At 47.4% G+C, this 23127-nt stretch overlaps 1 long non-coding RNA gene across 1 annotated transcript in view; it reads left to right on the top strand.

The window, feature by feature from the left end:
* Positions 1-23127, top strand: part of LOC144134831 (uncharacterized) — a 100146-nt gene that overhangs the window by 22108 nt on the left and 54911 nt on the right. Inside the window, exon 2 of the long non-coding RNA XR_013315272.1 lies at positions 20410-20468. This is a non-coding gene — a long non-coding RNA (uncharacterized LOC144134831). The remainder of the gene's footprint in view (positions 1-20409; positions 20469-23127) is intronic.

Here is a 23127-nt window from a genome sequence, read left to right as displayed (position 1 = left end):
CAAAATATAACGGCCCAAAATCTCCGTGCCACCTGCAGCGCCAACTTTGAATGCGCGTTAAGAGCACACCCGACGTTACTCTCCAAGCTCCGATCTGTGCTTTTAGCAGATGGGTAAGACAAACACTCCTTTCAAACAGTGCTCAAAATTGTTTCGTTCAGCTTGACGTCTGCGAGCTTCACAGAGTGCGCCACGCAGATGTACGCTGTCACTTAATGACGGCAAGCTGTGGGGCGCGAGTTGATGCATGACTGAAAAAACTTCGGCGCAATGAAAACGACCGAAGAAAGAAAAAGATAACACAGGCGCACACAACCAAGAAGAGGTCCGGAAGAAGGAGAGGTCCGGAGGTCCCAAGGAAGCAACGAAAAACGCTGAGGTGGACGTGGCTGCCCCTGTTCCCACAGGCGGGCGTGGTCTCACTGGGCGGTGACTGCTCGTATCACTAGCTTCTGATTGCTTGATTATCTTTCGCTTTTGCAGGGCGCTTGCAGGTCGCTAGGGGCACATGTCGACGTTCTCTCCTGGCCAGGGGAACTCCCCGTGGTCGGCCAGCCTCCCCCCTAACCAACTCCCCCTGGACGCCTTCTTTCGGGGTGGCGTCGGCACTATTCCCGTGGCCTTGGTTCCATCGGATGGTGGCACCATTCGACTCAATAACCCGGTTGCGGTTCAGACTGCGCTACAGGCGATTACGCCTCACTTCTTAAAAATCTGCGATGTCCGGCAGTACGGCAGAGGAGGCGTGGTGTGCAGGTCGGCCGACCAGGCCTGCATCATGGATTTGTTAACGTGCACAGCTTTTGGAAGCCAGTCGGTAAGCGCATTTATACCGCCGCACTTGGCGTGCTCTAAAGGGCTGGTGCGAGGGGTTGACCTACGCCTTAGCCCTAAGGAAACGCTAGAGAAACTCTCCTCCGCAGGGTTGATTTCTGTACATCGGTGCACTCGGGTCGTTGAGGAAACAAAACTTCCAACTGAAACGGTAATTGCCACCTTTGCGGGTTTTCCTGTCCGTCTGAGTTGAAGGTGTGGCCCCTGGTTTTCAGGATCGATCCGTATTCTTCAAGGCCACTTCAATGCCGCAACTGCTGGAGGTTTGGCCACAGCGCGAACGCCTGCAAGTCGAGCTCAAGGTGCAGTGTGTGTGGTGGTAATCATGACCGTGTAGGAAGGTGTTCAAAAGATGAGATGTGTTGCTTGTGCAGCGGTAGTCACTCCGCCACATATTCTAATTGTCCTGCAAGGGCTGAGGAGGTTAAGGTGCTGGAAGTGTTAGAAAAGCGCCGGTGCTCAAGGCGCGAGGCTATGGCTATTGTTAAGGAAATGACGTACGGGTACTCAAGTGTGGCAGCACGGCAGACGAGTGCGGTCGTGGATTCAAGCCTGTCAGATGCGATTGCTACAGCGGTTGAAAAGGCAATGGCCAAGGTCATGGATCGGCTAGTGAATTCAGTAACAGAGTGCATATCGCAAGTCATGGTGGCGCAAATGACCTCTTCAATAATGACCTCCAATGCTGCGTTGAAGTCATCCGTGGATCCTGCAGTACCTACTGAACTCAGTGCGGAGATGCCTTCCCTTGTTTCAATGCAGCCGCAAAAAGAGCGCACGCCTCCAACTCATGTACCTGAAGTCACGTCCGGAGCAATTGATGGGTGTGTTGAGCTGATGGAGCTCGATGCTCGAGCTCAGAAACGTAGCCGGTCTCCTTTGGCCGTTGCTGGTCCGTCTAACTCCCCTCAATCCAAAACAAAAAAAAGTAATTCAGGAAAAACTGGTCACCACAGCATTTTGGAAAAGGCAGTTGCTGCTGCAGATCTCTCGGCAGAATAGGGTCTCTGAGAGTGCTGCAGTGGAACTGCCGTTCCATTCAATCAGCTTTCACTGATTTAGTAACACTTTCAAATCGATTTTCTCCTCATGTCATTGCGCTTCAAGAAACCTGGTTGTCGAAAGAGTTTTCATTTCAAATGGAACATTATCGAATTTTTAGAATGGACCGCCCATAAAGGTGGGGGGGGTTTGCTTCTGCTGGTTTCATCCAGATTCTGTCACAAGGCACGATTGGTGTTTCAGCGGGTGGACGCTCATTGCGAAATTCAGGCAGTGGATCTTTCAGTTCCTGGTTTCCATCCCATTACTGTCGCAAATGTATATTTTCCATCTGGGGTTCATGACACACGGCCATTAGATTCCTTACTCTCTGTCAGCAGATCACATGTGTTGCTTGTTGGGGATTTCAATTCGCATCACTTGACTTGGGGTTATCGAACAGACCAGTGCGGTTTGCGTTTATGGGATTGGGCTTGTGTGAATAACCTAAACTGTCATAACTCGGGTTTTCCAACATTTCTCCGTGGGCACTCCCGATCAGCATTGGATTTAACGTTTTCAACCCCAGGGGTAGCAGTTTCCTCCTGGACTCCGGTTGACTCTGCAACAAACAGTGACCATTTCCCACTCACTTTTGACATTGTGTGTCCGATGACTTCTATCGGCGGATTCAGTTGCACCCTAGTCGATTACAACAAGTTCAAAAGTTCACTCAGTTCAGAACTACACTCTTTGCCGAATTTGTCTCAGGAGAGCAGGGTGTTAGGCTTATGCTCTATTTTAGATCGGGTACGGAGGCAATCAGAGTTTACAGTGTGCGATAGCGTAGGCACTTCTCAGAGCCCTTGGTGGAATGCAGAATGTTCAAAGGATTATAGGCGGCGCAAGGCAGCCTGGAAGAAACTTATTCAATGTCCCCGGAATTGGACCGATTATAAGTTTCTTGCAGTTACCTTCAAGCGCACACTCGCTAGGGCAAAAGAAAAATATGATGAAGAGAATTATGACCATCTATCAAAATCTAATAACAGACAAGCCTTGTTTCGCTTTCTGAGGTCAAGGAACAGGCTGCCACCGCCTAACAACATTCCCCCTTATGTGCTGACTCCAGTAGAGCTTGCCAGGTCATTAGAAGAAATTGGCAAATGCTTGGAACACCGTTTTTCGGCTGCGTTCTCTCGCCCATACTGCTTGGGAATCACTATGATGATTTCCTTAATGTCTCGGTTTCTGAGCTCTCCCAGGTGATAAATCGGTTACCTTCTGCAGCTCCTGGTCCTGACCGTGTCACCTCTGCGATGATTAAAATACTGTTCGACGAATCCCCCAATGCTATATTGGAGCTGGTAAATTACTCTATTAGAACACCATGGATCCCGGATGTATGGCGTGTTTCCACAATTATCCCGGTGCTTAAAAAGCCAGGCGAATGGTTGGTCTTACACAACATTCGACCAATTTCATTGACATCGAATCTGGTGAAATTGGTTGAACGCGTGCTGTATGGACGAATCATGCCCATTATTACTGAAAAGGGACTACTTAACCCCTGTCAGATTGGTTTCAAGCCTGGGTGCTCTATATGGTGTGCGCATACTGACCTCGAAAGCCGTGTCCGACTAGCGCGCCGGCGTCGGCAGTATGCTGCGCTGGTAACTCTAGACATCTCGAAAGCATATGACAGTGTCGAACATGGGCCTCTGATGTACAGACTACGTGCTCTGGGCTTGCCAAGTTATTTTGTGGAATGGGTGTCAGCTTTCCTGGCTGACAGATAATTTTATTGTTGTCAACGCGGAGTTTCTACCAGGAAATTTCATCAATCTAGAGGTGTGCCTCAAGGTGAAGTTCTCTCCCCTGTTCTATTCAACCTCTTACTCAGTTCGATTCCGACTTGCCCTGACGTGACTACGTACGTGTATGCAGACGATATAGCTTTCTTTGCTGCTGCGAGTGATTTACATTCTGTGTATATGGTTTTACAGTCATATTTAAATTCTCTTGACAGATGGTTATCTGAATTACACTTAAGTCTTAATGTAAACAAGTGCGCTTTGTTAACTTTTCCGGTTACTCAACAGGTACACATTTCATTGTCTTATCGTCATCATGTCATTCCTCAGGTATGTTCCCTAAAGTATCTCGGGGTAACTTATGACTCCTCTCTCTCTTGGCGGTCACATATAGATCAGGTTGCTGCGAAAGGGATTCGGGCGGTAGGCCTTCTGCGAAGTATGAGTAGCCCTCGCTGCGGTATGCGCAGACATGCTCTGCTGCTGATTTATAAAATGTATATCCGGCCAATCTTGGAATTCGGTTGCGTTTTGTTTTCTGGAGCAGCTGCATACAAACTGCGCCCACTTCTGCTCTTAGAGCGAGAAGCTCTGCGCCTGTGTTTGGGTCTCCCTAAATACATGTCAAACAATGTTTTGTATCTGGAAGCGCGGGTGCCGTCTCTTACTGCAAGGTTTCGGCTTTTGACAGTACAAACGTTTTTAAAGTTTTGCGACTCGGAGCGGCATGCATCCGAGTTGATCTTCCTAGGCCAGCGAGAGGAGTTCTTGGGTGTCGGATGGTCTCGCCTTCAAACTCCCCAAATCTGTTTCGTTGAATCTTTGCTGGGCCCACTCAACGTGCGAATACCTGAAATTGTTCCGGTGCGGTCCATCCCTGTAGATGTGTCTATCATCTACGATGACATTTATCCACGTAATGCAAAATTACTGCCTTTCTCGTGGTTAAATGGTATGTTGCAGGATTATATGTCGACCCTCAGCTCACATGTTGCAATTGCGACTGATGGCTCGGTGTGTGCAGAAAAGGCAGGTGTAGGTATTTACTCCCAGTCCCTTGACTGGTCTTTTTCTCTCCGTCTCCAAGATTTCACTCCTATCTATCTGGCTAAGTTAGTTTCTAGCAGTGGTTCTCGCTCTGCGCAAGGTACCAATTTCTTTATCAGCAGTAATAATAATTACGGACTCGTTATCTTTATGCACTTCCCTCTCGGCGTCCACGGAATCGTAGCTCTTTCGGATTCTAAAATTCCTGATCCCTCCACACATCACATCAATTCGATTTCTTTGGGTTCCTGGGCACAGGGGTCTTCTATTAAATGAATCAGCTGATGCTTTAGCGAAGGCAGCCCTGAGTGGACCGATTGTTGACCCGCTTCCAACAACTGCTTACATCACGGCGGAACGCTTTCGACGGTACACTGTAATGAACGAATTGGGCGCATCAGCGCTTACTTCCTTGGACGACTTCCAGCACCTACTGTTCCCATGGAGAAGCTCAGTCTGGCGATCGTGCAATCTTGAAGTTTCCTTCACGAGGCTTCGTTGCCGAGTGCCGCAACTAAATTTTTACCTATACAGGCCTGGTCTGGCGATCTCCACATTGTGTCCGTATTGTGCGGAGCCGGAAACAATAGAGCACTTTCTTCTTTTTTGCCGTCGCTACTCATCGATTAGGAGGCGACTATTGGAAGTTCCAATACAGAATCTCAGTTTGCGCCTGTGTTCTGCGGTTGTTCTGTCTCTTGGCGCTTCTATGCTTGGCCATACCAATGGGAATGTTTGCTCTGCCGCTCAAAATTATCTACTAGAATCAAAACGTCTACCTTCATGAGCTTTCGTCCTGTCCATCCCATTATCAGCTTCGGTATTTCGGTTTTTACAACCACTTATAGTAATCCCTACCCCTTCTTTGCCTAAATTTTAGTTTGTATGACCCCCCTAACCTCCTGCAACCACCTCGGCTACGAAAACTGTGCGATCCAAATTTTGGTAGGTCATCCCATGCTTGCCGCATGCAACTGGTCATTTAAATAGTCACCGCCTGGTTATGGCCAATCCCCCTTGTGGGTATGTGCCATTGTGGGAGGTCAACAACAACAACAACAACAACGACCAATTGTTTATTGGAACAAAAAGGGCACATTTATAACCCTCAATCACCATGTGGCACCGCTCTATCGCTCACAACCTAGTAACAAGTAATATGCAAATTACAAAATTAAAAACAAAACGCAGAAGGCTTATCTACAATGCGCTTAAAGCCCTAGCTTATGTAAAGATTGCACAAAGCACTAGGTTATATTAGAAAGATAAACCAAACAAAATCTTAGCAATAGCAGTGTCACTAAATCGCAGCAAAAGCAGTGTCATGCATTCGACGTAAAAGCACTGAAAACCTTAAACGTAGAAACAGATCAAAATAAAATAATAAAAACATAATAATAAAAGCCACAGCAACAGCCCCACCCAAGTTTGGGAGTCGGACGCCGGGAAGGAAGAGAGAATTCCTGGTGCCACAGGTCTTCAAAAAACTTTTCAAGATAGCAAATTCATTATGTCGCAGTGCTACAGCTATCACTAATGCATATGATCCCCTTCTTTTTAATCATAAAGGCCACATCATAATCATAAAAGTGGTGTCACACGGTAATTGAGGGTTGTACATGTGCCCCTTCCAAATTACATTCTTCTTTATGCTCGGCAGCTGAGAAAAATGCTTTCTATATAACGTGCAAAAAATGGCTTGAAATTTTCAAGAGATAGGAAACACAGAGAGGTATCCGCACTGCACAAGTTTAAAACCGTGCAACCAGCAGGGAGCAACATATCCGAAGGAAACTTACAATCTCTCTGGTACATTTCAGTACTGGCGTAATTATTTAAAAATGTCTTGCACGCGGTAAGATGTTTTCTCAGTGCTTCATATCGCCGCTTTATCCTTTCTTTCACCTTGTCCCTCCACCCCAACCCGAGCTTTTCCTCTTCGGTCTACTTTTTTTGTTTGCTCTGTTTGTTTACTTTGTCGTTCTACTTTTTCCTCATGCCCTGAAGCTCTTGCTGTAATTTCTCAGGAACCCTTGGCTTCCGCCATCCTCCCCCCCCCCCCCCCATTTCCTTTCGCAATTTCTCTTATCTCGCCCCCATTCTCTATTTTTCCTCTAATCCATTTTTTTTGTTCCTCCGCACTTCGCTCTGCCATGCTGCTTCATTAGTGTCTTCCTTTCCGGCGACCGACTCCCAAACCTGGGTGGGGCTGTTGTTGTGGCTTTCATTATTACGTTTTTATTGTTTTATTTTGATTTGCTTTTGCGTTTAAGGTTTTAACTGTTTTTGCGTCGAATGCATGGCACAGCTTTTGCTAGGATTGAGTGACACTGTTTTCGCTAAGATTTTGTTTGGTTTATCTTTCTATTATAACCTAGTGCTTTGTGCAATCTTTACATAAGCTAGGGCTTTAAGCGCATTGTAGATAAGCGTTCTGCGTTTTGTTTTTAATCTTGTAATTTGCATAATATTTGTTACTGGGCTGTGAGCGATAGAGCGGCGTCACATAGTGAATGAGGGTTATAAATGCGCCCTTTTTGTTCCAATAAACAGTTGGTAGTGTGCGCATGTGTTGTATTTTCTTCCTTCGGTTGTATTCATTGCGTCGAAGGTTTTTCAGTCATGCATCAACTCGCGCCCCACAGCTGGCCGTCATTAAGTGACAGCGTACTTCTGCGTGGCGCACTCTGTGCAGATCGCAGTCGTCAAGCTGAACGAAACAATTCCCAGCACTGTTTGAAAGGAGTGTTTGTCTTAAAAATCTGCTAAAAGCACAGATCGGAGCTTGGAGAGTAACGTCGGGTGTGCTCTAAACGCGCATTAAAAGTTGGCGCTGCAGGTGGCACGGAGATTCAGGGGCCGTTATATTTTGAAGGCAGCAGCAAGCCGCTTCACAAACTTCAGTTTCGGTTTCGGTTTGCTTTTTTTTTTTGCTATCACGGCTTGTTTGCACTAAAACAAACTATGATTTAAAATAAAGTTCGTTCAGCGGGAATGGAATCCTGGTCTTCAACGTGTGAAGCGGGTTCACTAACCACTACGCCACGCAGCGCGCTTGTTCTGCCGCCCTTGAAAAGGCACCTAGGGAAGGATATCGTTCGCAGCGATCCTAGCGGAAATTACCCTCTTTATGCCTCACTTTTCGGCTTTCGTTTGACACACTCTATCTTCTAGTTCACTCTAACACTCAGGTATGAACTTTTTCGGTCGATAGATGGCAGCACTTAACTACCACAAAAAAGGAGGGAACTTCTATTTCCCCTCCAGGTGTGTATATTCTACCGCGACACCCCCTTGACCGCTTCACGGAAGTAGTAGTTCTTCCGCGAACAAAGTAAGGCCGAGAACTTTCTTTGTATATCCTGCCAAAGCTGGAAATAAGAATAACCCCTTTCAAGGGGTGGTGGTCAGAGATTGGACCTTTTTCCAGTAACCCACCACACAGCTGACACAAGGAAAGATACGTTTTTGAGTTTGGTCCCCCTAAGCTTCCTCGAATCTTTTCTGAGAAAATTCACTTACAATGACAGGTGACAGCTAGGATGGGGTATACAGCCTATGCTGGTTTCCCATAGCCAGAACAGATAAGTGTGAGTCATCTTTTGACACACCTTGGGAACACCACCCCTTCGGCACTTCGGCCGGCTATTCCGTATTCCGCGTATTCCTCCGTCCCCACACACAATGCAAGCCTAGTGGCCGTGTACGAGTGTGGACGCCGATTCGGCGACGCGGCCTCAGTGAAAAGCTTTTTGCGCTCTCATTGTTTGCGCACCCAGTGTTTATTTCGCATTGTCTTTGCTGTTGTTGCCCTTACTTTTCGTTTAACAAGACAACTCTGATTTGAACTTTTTCTGTCGATAGATGGTAGCACTTAAGCACCCCCAAAAAAAGGTGGTAAGTTCTATCGCCCCTCCAGGTATGTAAACTACACAGCGACACGAAAGCATTCGTTCTTGCGCGTTCAAAGAGTAGAGCCCAGAACTTTCTGTAGGTACGCGACGAAATTTCGGGGGACCAAAGCACAAAAAAGTTAACCCCTCTGAAGCCATTCAGCAAAGAAGGATGTGGGCGTCAGACAATGGGCCATTTCGCAGTAACCCACCAATTTAGCATTTCTGGCTTGGGCCGCCTAAGCTCCCTCGACTTTTCTGACAAAATTATTTTAAAATGGAAGGGTAAGGTTTCTGGTTTCGCTTGAGCAGACAGGTGTGCTCTATTAAAATGGCGGAAGAGACTTGGCGCATCCCCAGGACATTACTGGAAAAAGGTCCATTGGGTTGAGCACCTATGTAGCCAGCCCCAAATAAAAGGAAAGAAAGGAGCTCCTAGCACAAGGCCTCATGGCTGGTCTTCTTCCCTTTCCCGCGTAGCCATCCTTATATAGCAACAGATGGATGTCCTCGAGTTCACTGACAGCGTGTAGCTTACTTTTCCTAGTCTCGTACGAGCGTTCCCAGCGCCGAACACCCATGTTCCGCTTCTCAGAACCAACAAGGCTTGAGTGTTTGGCTTGTTCTAACGGTGGTCATCATCTTGTGGCACTTTTGTGCGCCATACTTTTGATCCCTGTCTTGACAGCAGTAGATCTGTCTCACAGGGCTTGAATACCAGCAGGCAACAAGTCAGCAGAAAATGCCATCAAAGAATTTCAGGTACGGGAAGCGTAAGCGTGCAGGTGCACTGATTGCGAATACCAGAAAGCAGCCAGCTCTCGAAAACGAAGCTCCTACGAGCAAAAGACACTCTTCTCGCTATCGTGGTGACCTTGGCCACCCTGCTGAAAGTTATTCGACGCCTTAAGTCAACAAGCACAACCCAAGGCCGGCAGACGTTGAAGCCCTCACCAGAGAAGCGGAGGTACCAGGAAGTGCCCTGTCATCATCATCTTCAGTGATGAGCGCAACAGGGTCGTGCGACGAAGATATTGCTATTGGAGGTTCCGCGACCACCTCAGTAAAGAACGGCAGTGCAAGTGCTGGAATTCAAGGGCGGCGCATTGTTAGCCTTCAGTACCTGTTGAGTAGCTTGCAAAAGACCGCCCTCCATGCTCCCTTCAACTGCACTTTAGCGGATATGGACTGTGAGTCTGAAAGAAAGCAAGGTCTTCGAAGCACGTTGACTCTCGTATGCAGGATGTGCCGAAGGAAGGATGTCATCCACACAGACCCGCCACCTGACGCACAAGCTTCTATCGGCTACGGTGATGTAAACACATCAGCGGCATGTGGAATAATGTCAATTGGCTGTGGCTTCTCAAACCTTAACGAACTGCTTGCGTCTATGAACATCCCAAGAATGTCATCGGACACTTACACAAAAATAGAGGACAACGTTGGCCACATTATCAATCAAGCCGCCTGGGAGGAAATGAAAACAGCGGGCGCAGAAGAGGCAAGACTGGCAAGAGAATGTGACAACATTGACAGTGACGGTACACCCACGATAGCAGTCATCGCAGATGGTGCGTGGTCAAAGAGATCCTACAAGAACAAATATGACGCTTCGTCAGGCGTGGTGAGTGTAAAAATTTATTTAATTGCCAAAGTGGTAGAAATGCTGCATTTTGTACTTGAAATATTTTACACTTGCTCCTTCGGCTAATTGAAGAGATATGAAAAAGGCCCGCGCTTTCATAACAAAGCACTGAAACTAGTTTCAGTTCTAGCGTCAACGAAGAGAGAGAGCATGCAGTGATTAGAACTGTGAATACAAAAATGCCGTCAGCGATGTTATGTGTGTTTGAGTTGGTCCTTACGTAGACGTCCTTGGTTTACGTGCAAACGCACAGTTTTAATAATTATAATTTTTTTCCTGTTGTTCAGTGATTAATATCTTGTGAAAAACAGAGTATTTACATCACACTACGAGCAGGAAGAAAGACTATAGAATAAGCATGAAAGCGGGGCTATGTACCGCTGTGATTGAAAGGCATCAATTTGCCTGGAGGTAGTTAAAAAGCAGCACTTGAGTCACAAGCACGACAATACCTATATGTTCTAGCGATTAGCAGTGAAGCCAGTATGGCAGCTTCGTGACTAATATTGGTCTTACTCTTTCAGGCTGCCATCGTTGGTCACAGAACTGAAAAAGGCCTGTACCTTGGCGTGAAAAACAAGGTATGCGCAGTGTGTCGTCGGACACCACAAGGTGCCACCCCGAAAGAGCATCAGTGCCACAAGAACTGGCAGGGAAGCTCAACAAGCATGGAGCAAGCTATTGCTGTTGAAGGCTTCAAGAGAAGCGTTGAGCTACATGGCATCAAATATACAAAGCTTATAGCTGATGGTGATTCCAGCACTTACAGATCTATCGTCGCAGCAGCACCGTATGGCAACCAGTGGGTTGAAAAAATTGAGTGCAGGAACCACCTACTTCGAAACTATGCAGCAAAAATAAGAGAGATCGCTCAGAAGAAGCGCCTGGAAAAAATTCCTCCTAAATTAAAAAACTCTATTCTCCAAGCAGCTGTGCACTTACGGCATGGAGTTGCAACAGCAATAAAAGTTAGAAGCAGTGAAGATGCATCGTTTTCTGAAAAAATAGACCGTCTTGCTCATGACAAAGAACGGCCCAAATCGTGTGTTTGGAGACCACGCCAACTGCGCTGATTACTCCTGTTCCGGAAGCAAAGCGGGAGAAGAAAATATATTTCCTGAAAAAATTCAGAAAGGCATCTTTGAAGAAATTTGTGTTGCCATGAGCAGAGTGGTTGCAAACGCGGCGAGCCTAATAATGGACGTCGATAACAATGCTGCCGAGCATTACAATTCCGTTGTGGCAAAATTTGTAGGTGGAAAGAGGATAAACTATTCCTTGAAAGCATCTTACGAGACAAGGTGTTTTGCAGCCTCCTTATCGCTCAACTGCCGAGGAACGTGCCAGGAAGAAATCGCGCGCAGGATATCGGGAAAGCAGCTTGGAGGATGCACAGCATCATTTGTGAAGGCATTAATTTCTAGGAGAGATTCGAAGCGAAAGCTACCGAAAAAGAAGATATCAATCACTCCACGCTGCCAGCATCGAGAAAAAGAGCGACATATTGGTGCCGATGCTGATTACGGCGTACCAGACATGGAGCCTGATGCTTTTCAATCTGCTTCCGACAACTTCCTGAAATCGCTCTCGCTATCAGCGACCAACATCGAAGACCTGCAGCCAGCAACGTCAAAGCAGAGTGGATCCACTGTGTGGAAACAAGAAAGGCGAAAAAGATTGACGGCATCATTGTTTGGTGCTATTTGTAAAATGAAGCCAACGACGGGATGAGGGCGGACAGTTGGTGACATCCTGTACAAAGAAATAACTTCCGAAGCGATTCGGTATGGAAAGGACCACGAGTGCTTAGCACTCAAGCAAATCGAGAATGAGTGCAACGTCGTGGTGAAGGAGTGCGGCCTGTTTGTTGACCAGGAGAGCCCCTTTCTTGGCGCTTCCCCGGACGGACTCATTGGGGAGGACGTTCTTGTTGAAGTCAAGTGTCATGTTCGTCTACGTCATGTTCGTCTACTACACCGCAGTTGAGATGACCAGTCATATATGACACATTTTAGGCTCATTTACGGCGAAGAAGCAACGACAACGCTTGACGCCATGCTGCCAAACGTCACCAGTGAGGACAACCTTGACGTCACCACCTGCTTGCAGCGTGCGGGAGCTCTACGAGTCGCTCGGCTACGCATTACACACCAAGAGCGAACCTACGCCAGACGCTACAATCTCCGCCGTCGCCACGCACAATACAAGCCAAGTGACCGCGTATGGGTGTAGACGCCTATTCTGCAGCAGCCCAATAAAGAGCTTGTTTCAGTACCACGTTAATCTGCTCGTCTGTTTTTTCATGGCATTTTCACCGCCTCGTGACAATATTTATTATAAATTGTAGTAGATTTACTTCCTTTCACACCTCTTTCACTGCTTATAATTTCACAACGAAATAAGTCAAAGTTGGATAAAACTTAAAAGGGCGGGAAGCGAGTTCTTGGTTAGCCCTGTTTACATGAACCAATAACGTCTGGTTGTATAGGGGGTCGGGCTGAGCGAGGTCCACCCAACTCGACCAGTGCGTGTTTAGATGAACTTGATTTTACGGAGTCGAGACCGGTTCAACTGTAGCGACACCAAGCGTCGAGCGAGCAAGCAGTGGCAGCCTCCGAAATTGGGGCCGCGATCGCTGCATAGGAGGCGCGACGGCGCACGTGATAAGCAAGTGATAACCAAAAGCGCGAACGACGCACTGGGTGTACAACTGTTGCCAGATTATCTTAAAGCGTTTGGCAACGCTGGTCAAACAGGTGTTTCCTCCCGACCCATGACTGTGATAGAATGGTGCAGGTGCGGCCCTTTGTCCAATTCCTCAATGGCGTGGGCCGTCTTGCTAAGCCCCGTCGATCGCTTTGTCATGGTAGGGAACGCTCTGCAGCTTGTCAAAACAGCGCGCCAGCTCAGCGTCACGCACCATAAGCTCGAGCAAAAAAAGGAAAGCAGAAATGCTTTCAGAAAACAGCCCAAGCAAGAAAAAAGGGAAGAAAGAGCTCAAGTCCGTCCAAGTTCTGAGTAAAAACCTGCGCGCACGAACACAGGCAACTAAGAGGTTGGTGGTAGAGTGTAGTAGCGACAAAAATATGCTGATGCCAGGTGGAGCCACGTCGCAGTGGTTACATATGGCGCGAATTTCAAATCCCTGCTGAAAACACATATACAACTTTCAGAGCCTGTAAAACGCAAACACTAGGCTCGATATGGATGAAAATTGCGGCTTAACAACCAAGAGAGAAAAAGAAAGGAAATTTTGCGGACAAAAGTTTGATATCTGGCTTAGCTTTTTCACAAGATGACATGAAAGACTGACATATCTAAATGTACAATTTTTCTGGATATTTACCTCTGAATTGTAAAAGAATTAAACTCAAAAAAAAAATCTGTCCGCAACATTTCCTCTGTTCACTAAAAAAGAAAACGCTGCCACAAACATCATGAAAATCTGTCCATTTTTAGACACGATACAGCTTCTGAAAGTTCCATTGTATTTCCTACGGACACTGTCACTGGTGAACCCTCTTAACGCATAGCCCCGTCTGGCCGATGTACACTTTGCCACAAGACAGAGGAATCTTATAAACAACGTTCTTGGCGCACTTAACAAAACGTTTTTCGTGGTTCTTTTGACAGCCCCCTTTTTTGTCTTCACATGTGATACGGCCGCAAAGTTGAGCGAGTTTCCTGGGTGCTGAAAAAACCAACGGCACGTCAAACAGATTTTCCACCTTATTTAAGTTGTGGGTGATCTTGTGGATGTAGGGAACCACTTCTGGTTCCTGTTGACTTTTCAGGGGCTTCGCAGGCCTGCGGTTTTATATATGCCGTCGTGGTTCCCTCAATACTTCAGTTGCATGTTAGCGCTCGTGTTTGTCTCTGTTCTCTGTGTCCCTGTCGTGGTTGCGCTAAAATATGTATAATTTTTCATTTTCGCAACCCGTGGTGCAGAGTCGCAGCCACGGCAGGTTCGGACGAAATAGGAAACGGCACGGCACGTTAGCAAAAATTTTTGTAGCCATAGCTACACTACGCCAGCCACTTCGCGAGGTCAGCGTGGCTGCGCGCTGAGCCGTGGCACCACCGGTCCGCCAGCTACCCAAGCAGCACAAGTAATTGGCCCATCATTGGAACTGTATTGGCAAAGCTGGCCCTACAAAGGACCAGGATGGGACCATCCTGTTGCAATATTGGGCCGATGAACTGTGCTGCTTGGGTATGCGCATGCACGAAGTGACGTCATACCCCGCAGCTGGTGCGCGCCGCGCGCCTACATTACGCTAGCATTTATAGCCTTCAGTGGCCACCGTGGCAGCTGCCGGCGGCGCGGCCCGCCGGCGAAACCGAGTGGGGGAGGAGTGGAGAGGGGGAGAGAGTGAATTCACGTCCAGACACGAAGATGAAGGAGGAACGCCCAGTGAAACGCAGCGGCTAAAGACTGACTTTGGAATTCGACTGAGCGAGTTCCACTCGGCCAGCGGTAGCTATCGCGTCACTCCAGGTTTTTATCCTAACGTGAGGCAAAGCACACTGCGGGAAAATCTTCTATCCGAAAAAATAGACGTTCAGTAGCTCACCAATTGTTGTTATCGATCGGCGTTGGGTTCGGGGCCAGCAGGCAGAAAGGGTGCCCTCGGAGAATGTCAGCAGGAGGCCAGCAGCAAGAGATATTTCCTGCCGCGCATTTCTCTTAAGGCGGAAGCCTTTAATGGATCATACTGTCGTCCGTTCGCAGAGGGTTTCACACGTTTAACTTGGGAACTAAAAAAGATAGCAGGAAAAGAATGGCTGCTTGAGAAAGAGGAGGAAAAGATTAACGTAGAAGCCAAGTTTTATGACTGTAGAATAATTAATTAATTAATTATAGGCAGAAATGTCGAAATTGCGTCGAAATAGCGTGGACGTCGATATAACCACGGGAACAGTGTGACGTCACATCCACCCGAAGTCGTCACGGCATAGTGAAAATTGTCACAGAATTGTCGGAAAAACGTCGGATTTGGGTCAAATTAGATGTAAAAATGTGTAATTAAGCGTAATTAATACTTAAAAACCCCTAAGTATGTATAATTTGGGTATCAGTATAGCCACGGGAACGGTGTCACCACTTCGCGCACTTTTTGCGTGCGCTCCCAGACACCCTTAGAGCGTATGGGGGTATAGGTCTCGGTGACAAAGGAGATGCCCTTGGCTCAGCCGGAGACCAGCTACAAAGTGGCAAGGGGTTTTGTCGTTTGGTGCCCAGCTTTCGCCGGTCGCAAGCCAGAGAATTGGTCTGAGCCAAAGGTTCACAAAACCAAAGAAAGTTTATACAGCGAAGAGACGATACAAAGGATTTCATTATCACTCGTACGAGCAGATACAGTTATTTACAAATACAAAGCAACTCATGCAAAGTAACACTTGAGAGAGATTACAGTTTAACAGAATCTTTGCACCTAAAGTGCACTAACACATAGAGAGACAAACAGCCAAAACACGATTTGTTCACCGGGAACTGCGACAGTCCGACGACCTGAGGAGCTCGACGGGGCCGTCCCGCAGGTTGGCGCACGTTGTCTCGCTGGTCCGGCCGGGGCTAGTAATGTTCTCCCGGGAGTCGCGCGGGCGCACTTCTCGGAAGCTTAAATGGCGGCTCGGGCTAACAGACAGTGGTTGCAGCCTCCAATTTATAGGCGCAGTCCGCGTCTGTTTGTTCTTCGCGCCAAGGCAGGCGCGCACGTACACGCAGCTTCAACTGCACAAACTCCTTCTCACGCCGGGAGGAAACCGCCTTCCAGAAATTTCTGGTTCCATCTCGCATGCGAAGGCGCCGGCGCGAGAGCGAAGGGGAGAGGGTACCACTTTAGCGCGAACAAGGTCACGCCCTCTCCGTCGACAACGAGCAGAAACTTCGCCATTCTAGAGAAATCGACGCCGCGCGCGGCCATGCCTCCCTCGGCGCCGCGCCGGCGAGCTGAGTGGCAGCAGTACGCGCAAAGCTACGCACTCTCCGGGGGTCCTTCCCCGCTGTTTTTTTGTTTTATTTTACAGCGTGCGGGCGCGATTGCTTACGCGCAGCGCCGTCTTTTTCGAAGATGCGCCGAATTTTGTGACAAACGGTGTGACGTCACATCTACCGGAAGTCGTCACGGCATAGTGAAAATTGTCACAGAAAGGTCGGCTTTCGCCTCTCAACACTTTAGTTGCCAAAGTGTCTCATAATTTTTTATACCCCTCGGGCATTGCCTAACTACGAGAAATACGTTACTCACAAGCTCAGGCATGCAACCCGTCCTTAAAGGGAAGCTGAAACGGTTTTCAAATCGCATGAAACGCTGTGGTTGGGAAGAAATGACCTTGAAAATCATGTGTTTTAATTTTTTCCCGATTCTATCCGCAAACAGAGCTGCAATCGCTTTCTAAAAACCCGCCGCCGGCACGCCCTCGTTGCTTCCGGAAGCGCCGGGTGGGGGGACGGCAGAGCGGGAGAACTGGCGGAAGTGACGCCATTCACGGAGAGTCGGCCGGCCAGCTGCGCTTGCTTCGCTGCGGCCCGCGCTTTGGCGAACCACAGATCAACGTAATCTTCTGCCAGTGCCGTTTACTTTCTCTCGTTCGGGCGTTCCCTGTAATGCTTGAAGCCTGTATACAAACCAGTTTTGGCATGGTACTTTCAAACAGCGCTCAGCCCACAGCTTGTCAGAATCCGTCGGTAGTTCTCCGTCAGCCTCTTCCACGTTAACTAGACAATCTGGTTGTACGCAACATGCCGAAACTGCCTGCAGAAAATATGTGCAGCAATATTTCTCTTTTCGTTATATTACTTTCTTACCTGTTTGTAAACTCTTTGAATTTTCCAGCTGGTTCACATCCATGCTGAGCTAAAACCACTTCCAGCAATGCTTTACTGAGGCACACAGTCTTGAACTTTTTGAGCTCGTTACGCACTGTGTGCCTTTTTGCTTTTTCCTGATTGCTTGAACCTCGTGGCAGCACAAGCAATTCTATTAATCTTTCATCAGCGCGCAGCACATGCAGCCGCACCTAACTGAACAAAAAACTGATTATATAGGCCTAGTATACTTCATCAAAGCAAACATTTGCATTCATGTGTGCTTGGTCATGGCTGACGATTGACAATGGCGCCAGAATTCATGCAAATTTGTCCTTAAGTCAGAACGGCAAAGTTGTCGAGCCGTGTTACGCCTATATCTGCCACAAGCAATTCTGCCGGTTATCTCGATACGCAACAGCAGCAACTATATCTTGCAGCACACTAGTTTTGATGAGCAGCACTGCGAGCTCCGAAACGCAGCCATAATTATTTTCAAAAGCATGTTCAGCATGAAAAAAAACAACGCACGGGGGTAAGTGCAAAAGTTTCATGGTTGAAGAGTAGCCATGCGACAGAAGGAAAGCGCACACAGGAGCTTCCTTCCGGTCGCCTCGTCTCTTCGCGCTGTATTACAGCAGTGCACCCACTCCAACTCATGCAGTTTGGCATTCTTTTGTAGTTCTAAAAGGCCTTCGGGGGTAATTAGGCAAGTAACCATAAATAAATGAACAAACAAATGCTTTACCTCGCGCGACTCGTGTAAGCGTGCCGGTGATGTGATTTAGATCATGTTTACAGGCGTTCAAGAATCTGGTGGCCATGCTTTTATGCAGCAGCGGTACACAGAAACGTTTCAGCGCAATTTACTTTTTTTACTGCTACTTGCGCCTACACAAAACATATGCACGCGCATGCACTTACGCAAAACATACGTATCAGTCGAGATTTGGTTTTCGTGTCACCCTGGTAGGACGTGAAAGGCCTATACTGGGTTAACCAAACTGCCGGCTTGCAGGCGCCGCCATGCGGTAGCTTCTCTATTAGCTTCTTATCAGGCGGTAGTGCCAGTTTTCTGTTTAGTCTGTAGTTCTCAACGATTACGGAATAGTTTTGCGCGCGCTCGTCCAGATTCCGACAGTCCGGCGGTTCCATGGTTACCCGGAAGCAAAGAATATGGGAATGCGCTCACTACCCCGGAGTCGACGAAGATATTGATAGCAGAGAAAGCTGGGAAGCCCTGCTGCGCAGCGAAGAACCCGCTCGGCAGAAAGAAGCCAATCCGCCTGGCGGCTGATGCCGCGAAGAGATAGTCTCTATGTTAGCCTTTAGTCACGGAGGATCCGGCCCCCGCCCTACAGGCCTGCGTGCCGGGGGCGGTGAGTAGTAAGGGGCCTCTATTTCGGTGGAAATAAAAGCTGTCATCCACCCATCCATCCAGTCGAGATTTCCAACACGTGAAAATGTCGCGACTTGACTTTCGCTGCTGGCGCACTCCGTGGCGTCGTTGGTTCCGCCGTTTTCTGAAGCTGCTGATGGCTCGCAAATGCGTGGTGAAAGTCCAAACTGTTCAGCACTGCTTGAATTATCCATAATTTCCAGAACGTAGTCCTTAAAATCCCGCTGAAGCAACGCGCTACGCAGCAACGCCGTCGGTGCCGGCCGGAGATCCCCGTGGACGACGTCACGACGGTCCCGACCAATCGCGGGCAAGAGCGGCGTTCGCTCGGCGCCCTGAGGCGATGGGGCGCTTTTTGTTCTAAAAAACAGATTTTTGCGTTCATTTCCGCTCTTTTTGAATGAGATATTCTGTTTCAGTGGACTAAAAACTATAATATGACGTAGAGATCTCATTTTTTTCGAAAAGTGCTTCAGCTTCCCATTAAGGGGCCTAAGTAATTCTGTGATGTCACTTCACTGTTGGGAACAGGGAGAGTAACAGGGGTTCCTTCTCTCCACATTACCAGTGGTGCGAGCGCGTGGTCTCGTGACTGGCTTTCTTGCCGCTGGCACGGGGAACGAGGGGGATACCAGTGTATCCCACAGTACCACAGATATTCAATGAGCTGCCCGACTATCTTTTTGACTTGAACACTCGCAGTCACGTGATGCCGTTGCAAAGTTTGAAGTGGGAATACATATTGTAATCTTTGAACAAAAACTAAGTGTGGCAGCAACATAGGTTGTTGCTGCTGCCGGACGGCGCCGTACGAGCGCAATTGTGGCAATGGTGTGTCCGCGTCCTGTGTTGTATCTCTGATTTGAATAAAGAATTATGATTATCTTTGTGGAGCCAACGTCATCAACGTCATTTCGTCATGAAAAACGTTCGACAAACACGTTGTTGCCATGCCATGTGATACTGAAGTTGCAACCTGCTTTAAGCCACGATGAAAATTGAAGCGAGATGAGTGCGTGTACTTTAATCATCGGGCCGCACAGGAGGCGTGCGCATTCTAATAAATGATAGCTAAGATCATACAGGGCGTCGATTACATTAGCTCAACCGCGAATACCGTAGAAGTCTTCCATATTACCAAGTAAAGGTGCATGCTGTAGTCAATCATCCATGGGGTTTGCGAATCTCCGCTGGGATGGAATTCGAAGTTTTACACTTCTCTTTTTTTTTTGCCGGTGCCCTGGGAACTCGCATACGGAAATGAAAATAAAAACAATATTTTCATTTTCATGTTATTGATTAGTTTGCGAATCAGCACCTATGGTGTGCGTCATGATCTTTCCTCTTCATCGATTTTTCGCTGTTCCTTGTAACATGTCACCGCTGAGGGCATTAAGCCTGTAAGACACAGTTTGCGAAGAGTTTACAAAGGGCGAGTATATAGATAAGTGACATTAAAAACTAAGAAGAATCACTTAAATTTAAATTTAGTAGGTTGGTAACGTCTCTGTTAAGCTTTTCATTGCTTAACGCCGCCAGATATGGCTGTGTGGAAGTCAGCAGCTACGCACTCCTGAACACGGAAATATAATGTTCTCAAATGATCGTAAATATAAGATCAAAAACTGCAGTTATCGTGGTGTACATTTTTACCAGTTTTGTATTGCGGCTTGCTTTTCTAGAGCATAAATACTTTGGAGTGTTGGTAAATCTTAGAAAACGACATTGGGAGCTAAAAAAAATACCCGTCTTAAAAAATCATATGTAGAAAAATGTGTTAAGTGTGTCGAAAACATGGCGTATCAGACAGTTCTTTCATTCGATATGCAGTACATGGGACAAAGAGGTTGCTGTTTGATCAATACGCTCGGAGGATATGATCGTGAGGTGGAAAATTTACGCAAAATTATTTCATGTTCTTTTTATTGTCGATGTTCTTACCACGGAGATTACATCTGCATTTTTTTTTTGCTTTCTTAACGCAGGGAGGTGCGGTATGAGTGCCTCGTTCTTGGCAGAATCAAGGAAGTGCCTGCCACCAAGTGTAGGTACCACTCATACGTGAACATTTCACGGAAACCCCGCTGCTGCTGTAGCCTTGGAGTTGTTTACAGCTGTGCATGATCTGAGCGGAAAAATTGTCTAAGCCAGCATGAATCCACAGGCGATACCAAAACATTTAGTACCTGTACCAGAAACGTATTTAAGTCACGCGTTGTGGACGCTTTTCAAAGCAACGTTCTTTGCTGAAGTCACTAGGAGCTAGGCGTTACTAAATTGGCTGCATCTAGTACGAATTAAAGCGATATATCACGAAGACAATTTTCAGCGCTGTTGAGTTTGAGTAATTGGAATAGTGTGTGTTAGTTTTAGCTTTGAAAGTTCGCGCTGCAGGGGACGTTTGTTAGAGAAGAAAAAATGGCGGAAGATTTCGCGTGGTTATGCTAGATGCGAATTAGATGCACTATCATTTCGGTTTTCATCCTCTATTTTAACTTCACAGCTCGCTGCGAGTGATAATGCTACTCCTGGCGCAGTGTTGTAGTGGTTAAGCGGTGCGTCACTGCCCTGTGATGGCAGGTGTCGCCAGCGGTGGGGCCTGTGATATCGAGGTTGGTATTTCCGAGCAACGTATCGTAGCTGATCACTAATTGAACTGCCACCTGCCACGGTTAGCAGTTTGCTCACAATCCAGTGCTCAGGTTCTGATGATGTCGCAAGATCACGTGACTCAGGTGGCCTACCTGCCACCATGTGGGTAGTACCCAGCCACCCAGCTCTTCAATGTTGCAGAGGAATCGGGCCAACATCGGCGAAATTGGCAAGGGTGGCTCGAGTCCTAGCGCACTAAAACACCCAGAAAAGCAACCTAGGTGGCACCTAGCCCAGCTAGGTCACATGACTTTGTGACGTCTTCAGAATCTTCCTACACAGAGGAACTGCACAGGAATCGACTAAACGGCTTAGTGGAAGCTCTAGTGATAGCGCTCTAAAAGTTGTCTAACCTTGGCTACGGCTTTTTTGAAAGATTTGTTTAGGCATTTTATATTGCAGATAAGCCGTAGCCTTGTTCAGCCAGTAATTATGTCTTTTCTATTTCTCTATTCACGACAGTCTTCCTCCGTTTTTCTTCTTTATTTTTTCTTTCTCTCTTGGCTTGATGTTGGTTTGGCTTGCTTTGGCTTGGCACCGATCCGCATGGACGCGTAACCGTGGAAAGCCAAGAAAGAACTACAGCTAGAACGGGCTTGAGTTACACGAAAATTGAGGACGGGCTCCTGCAAACGGCTTTCGGTGTAGAATAACGTAGCCTGACTGCACGGGTTGCCCCTGTCTACACTCCACTAGAAAAAGAGGAAGGCAGTAATAAAGGCCACTTTTGAAGGGATATTCCTGCAAAAAGGGTGTGGCGTATATGACACTGCCACCAGGAAGTATACACTTTCACGGATGCTACAACAGCCGCACTGCACAGCTTAGAAGCGAACATCTCTAGATTTCACACTTTTGACATAGGCTGCACATCGATATGTCTGCAAGCAATGGCTTCACAGCTCTAGCATCCTTACATGTGTGCCGAGAGCTGCGTAGATGTCATTTGGACTGATGCAATTCAGTTTTGGTGTCATTATGGCGAGCGTATTTGCTTGTCATTTAAAGAAGCCATCCAAAATGGTAGTTGCGACTGAATCGCCCCGCCGCGTGCCTGTAACCGCTTTGTCGCCAAGAAAATTGGCTTAACAGCTGCAGACGCCTCTTACTTTTTCACCACACTCTTAGAAATATGGCACTGGCAAGGGGCGAGAGGTTAGCCTTTTTAGGGACTAACTGGCCTGCCACTGGCATTCATCTTTTTCGGGACTAACTGCAAAAGGTTGAACTGTTGGTCACCTCAGAAAAGGTGGTACAGCTAGTCACCGGGAGACAACTTTACTGAAAAAATGAAAACGAAGCGTGATTTACAGCGTGGTTTAGAGCGGGAGATTTTCCCACGGCATTTGACACATGTAATAACGATAAAGGAAGCAGAAATAAACACACTTGGAAACGCCAGGATTCGACCTGACAACCTCCGGATTGGCAACCGAGTGCGGATATTTTGACGAAGTAGAAAAAGGCCGCCACCGCCTGGAATACGTTGAAGTAGCGAGCGTTAGCTTTTTGGTTTACTAGACGATGAAAGCGAAGAACACGCCGCTCGTCTCGAGAAACGGAATGTCATACCCTTCTAAACGGTGTGGATTGCCACCAAGCTCGCCTACGCGTTCACGCACGCCGTCTAGCGGAACGATCGTCACCTGGCGCCATCTATCAGAGAAATTCCGATGCACATCTACCCAGTGTCGAGTTTCGCCCCCCTCAAGATACGTACCAAACAAAATTTCCTTCGTTTGGGGGGTCAAGTTGGGCCTAGGTTTCGGCTTGCGGTGCGATATGGTAACGCTTCAATTAGTAATTGCATGTATACAATGTTTGCCTATCATGTAATTGTAGTTTCATTGCTATACCACAACCCATAGGGTTTATTTGCCTACCAAATTCGGTATACAACTGTCCCCGGATGGGTGCCCGTGGTTGGCGGAGTATATATAGCGGAACGAATGTGCGCAGATGCACGAAACCTGATTTAATATCTGCTGTGGGTCCTTGAACCCAAAATATTAAGCTTCTTTTTGAAATATGGCGGAGTGCTTGGCTTCGCT

The sequence above is a fragment of the Amblyomma americanum genome, chromosome 5 (genome assembly GCF_052857255.1).
Source record: "Amblyomma americanum isolate KBUSLIRL-KWMA chromosome 5, ASM5285725v1, whole genome shotgun sequence".
Lineage (NCBI taxonomy): Eukaryota > Metazoa > Arthropoda > Arachnida > Ixodida > Ixodidae > Amblyomma > Amblyomma americanum.
The sequence above is the reverse complement of the archived record's forward strand: the minus strand, read 5'-3'. Positions and strand labels throughout refer to the sequence as shown.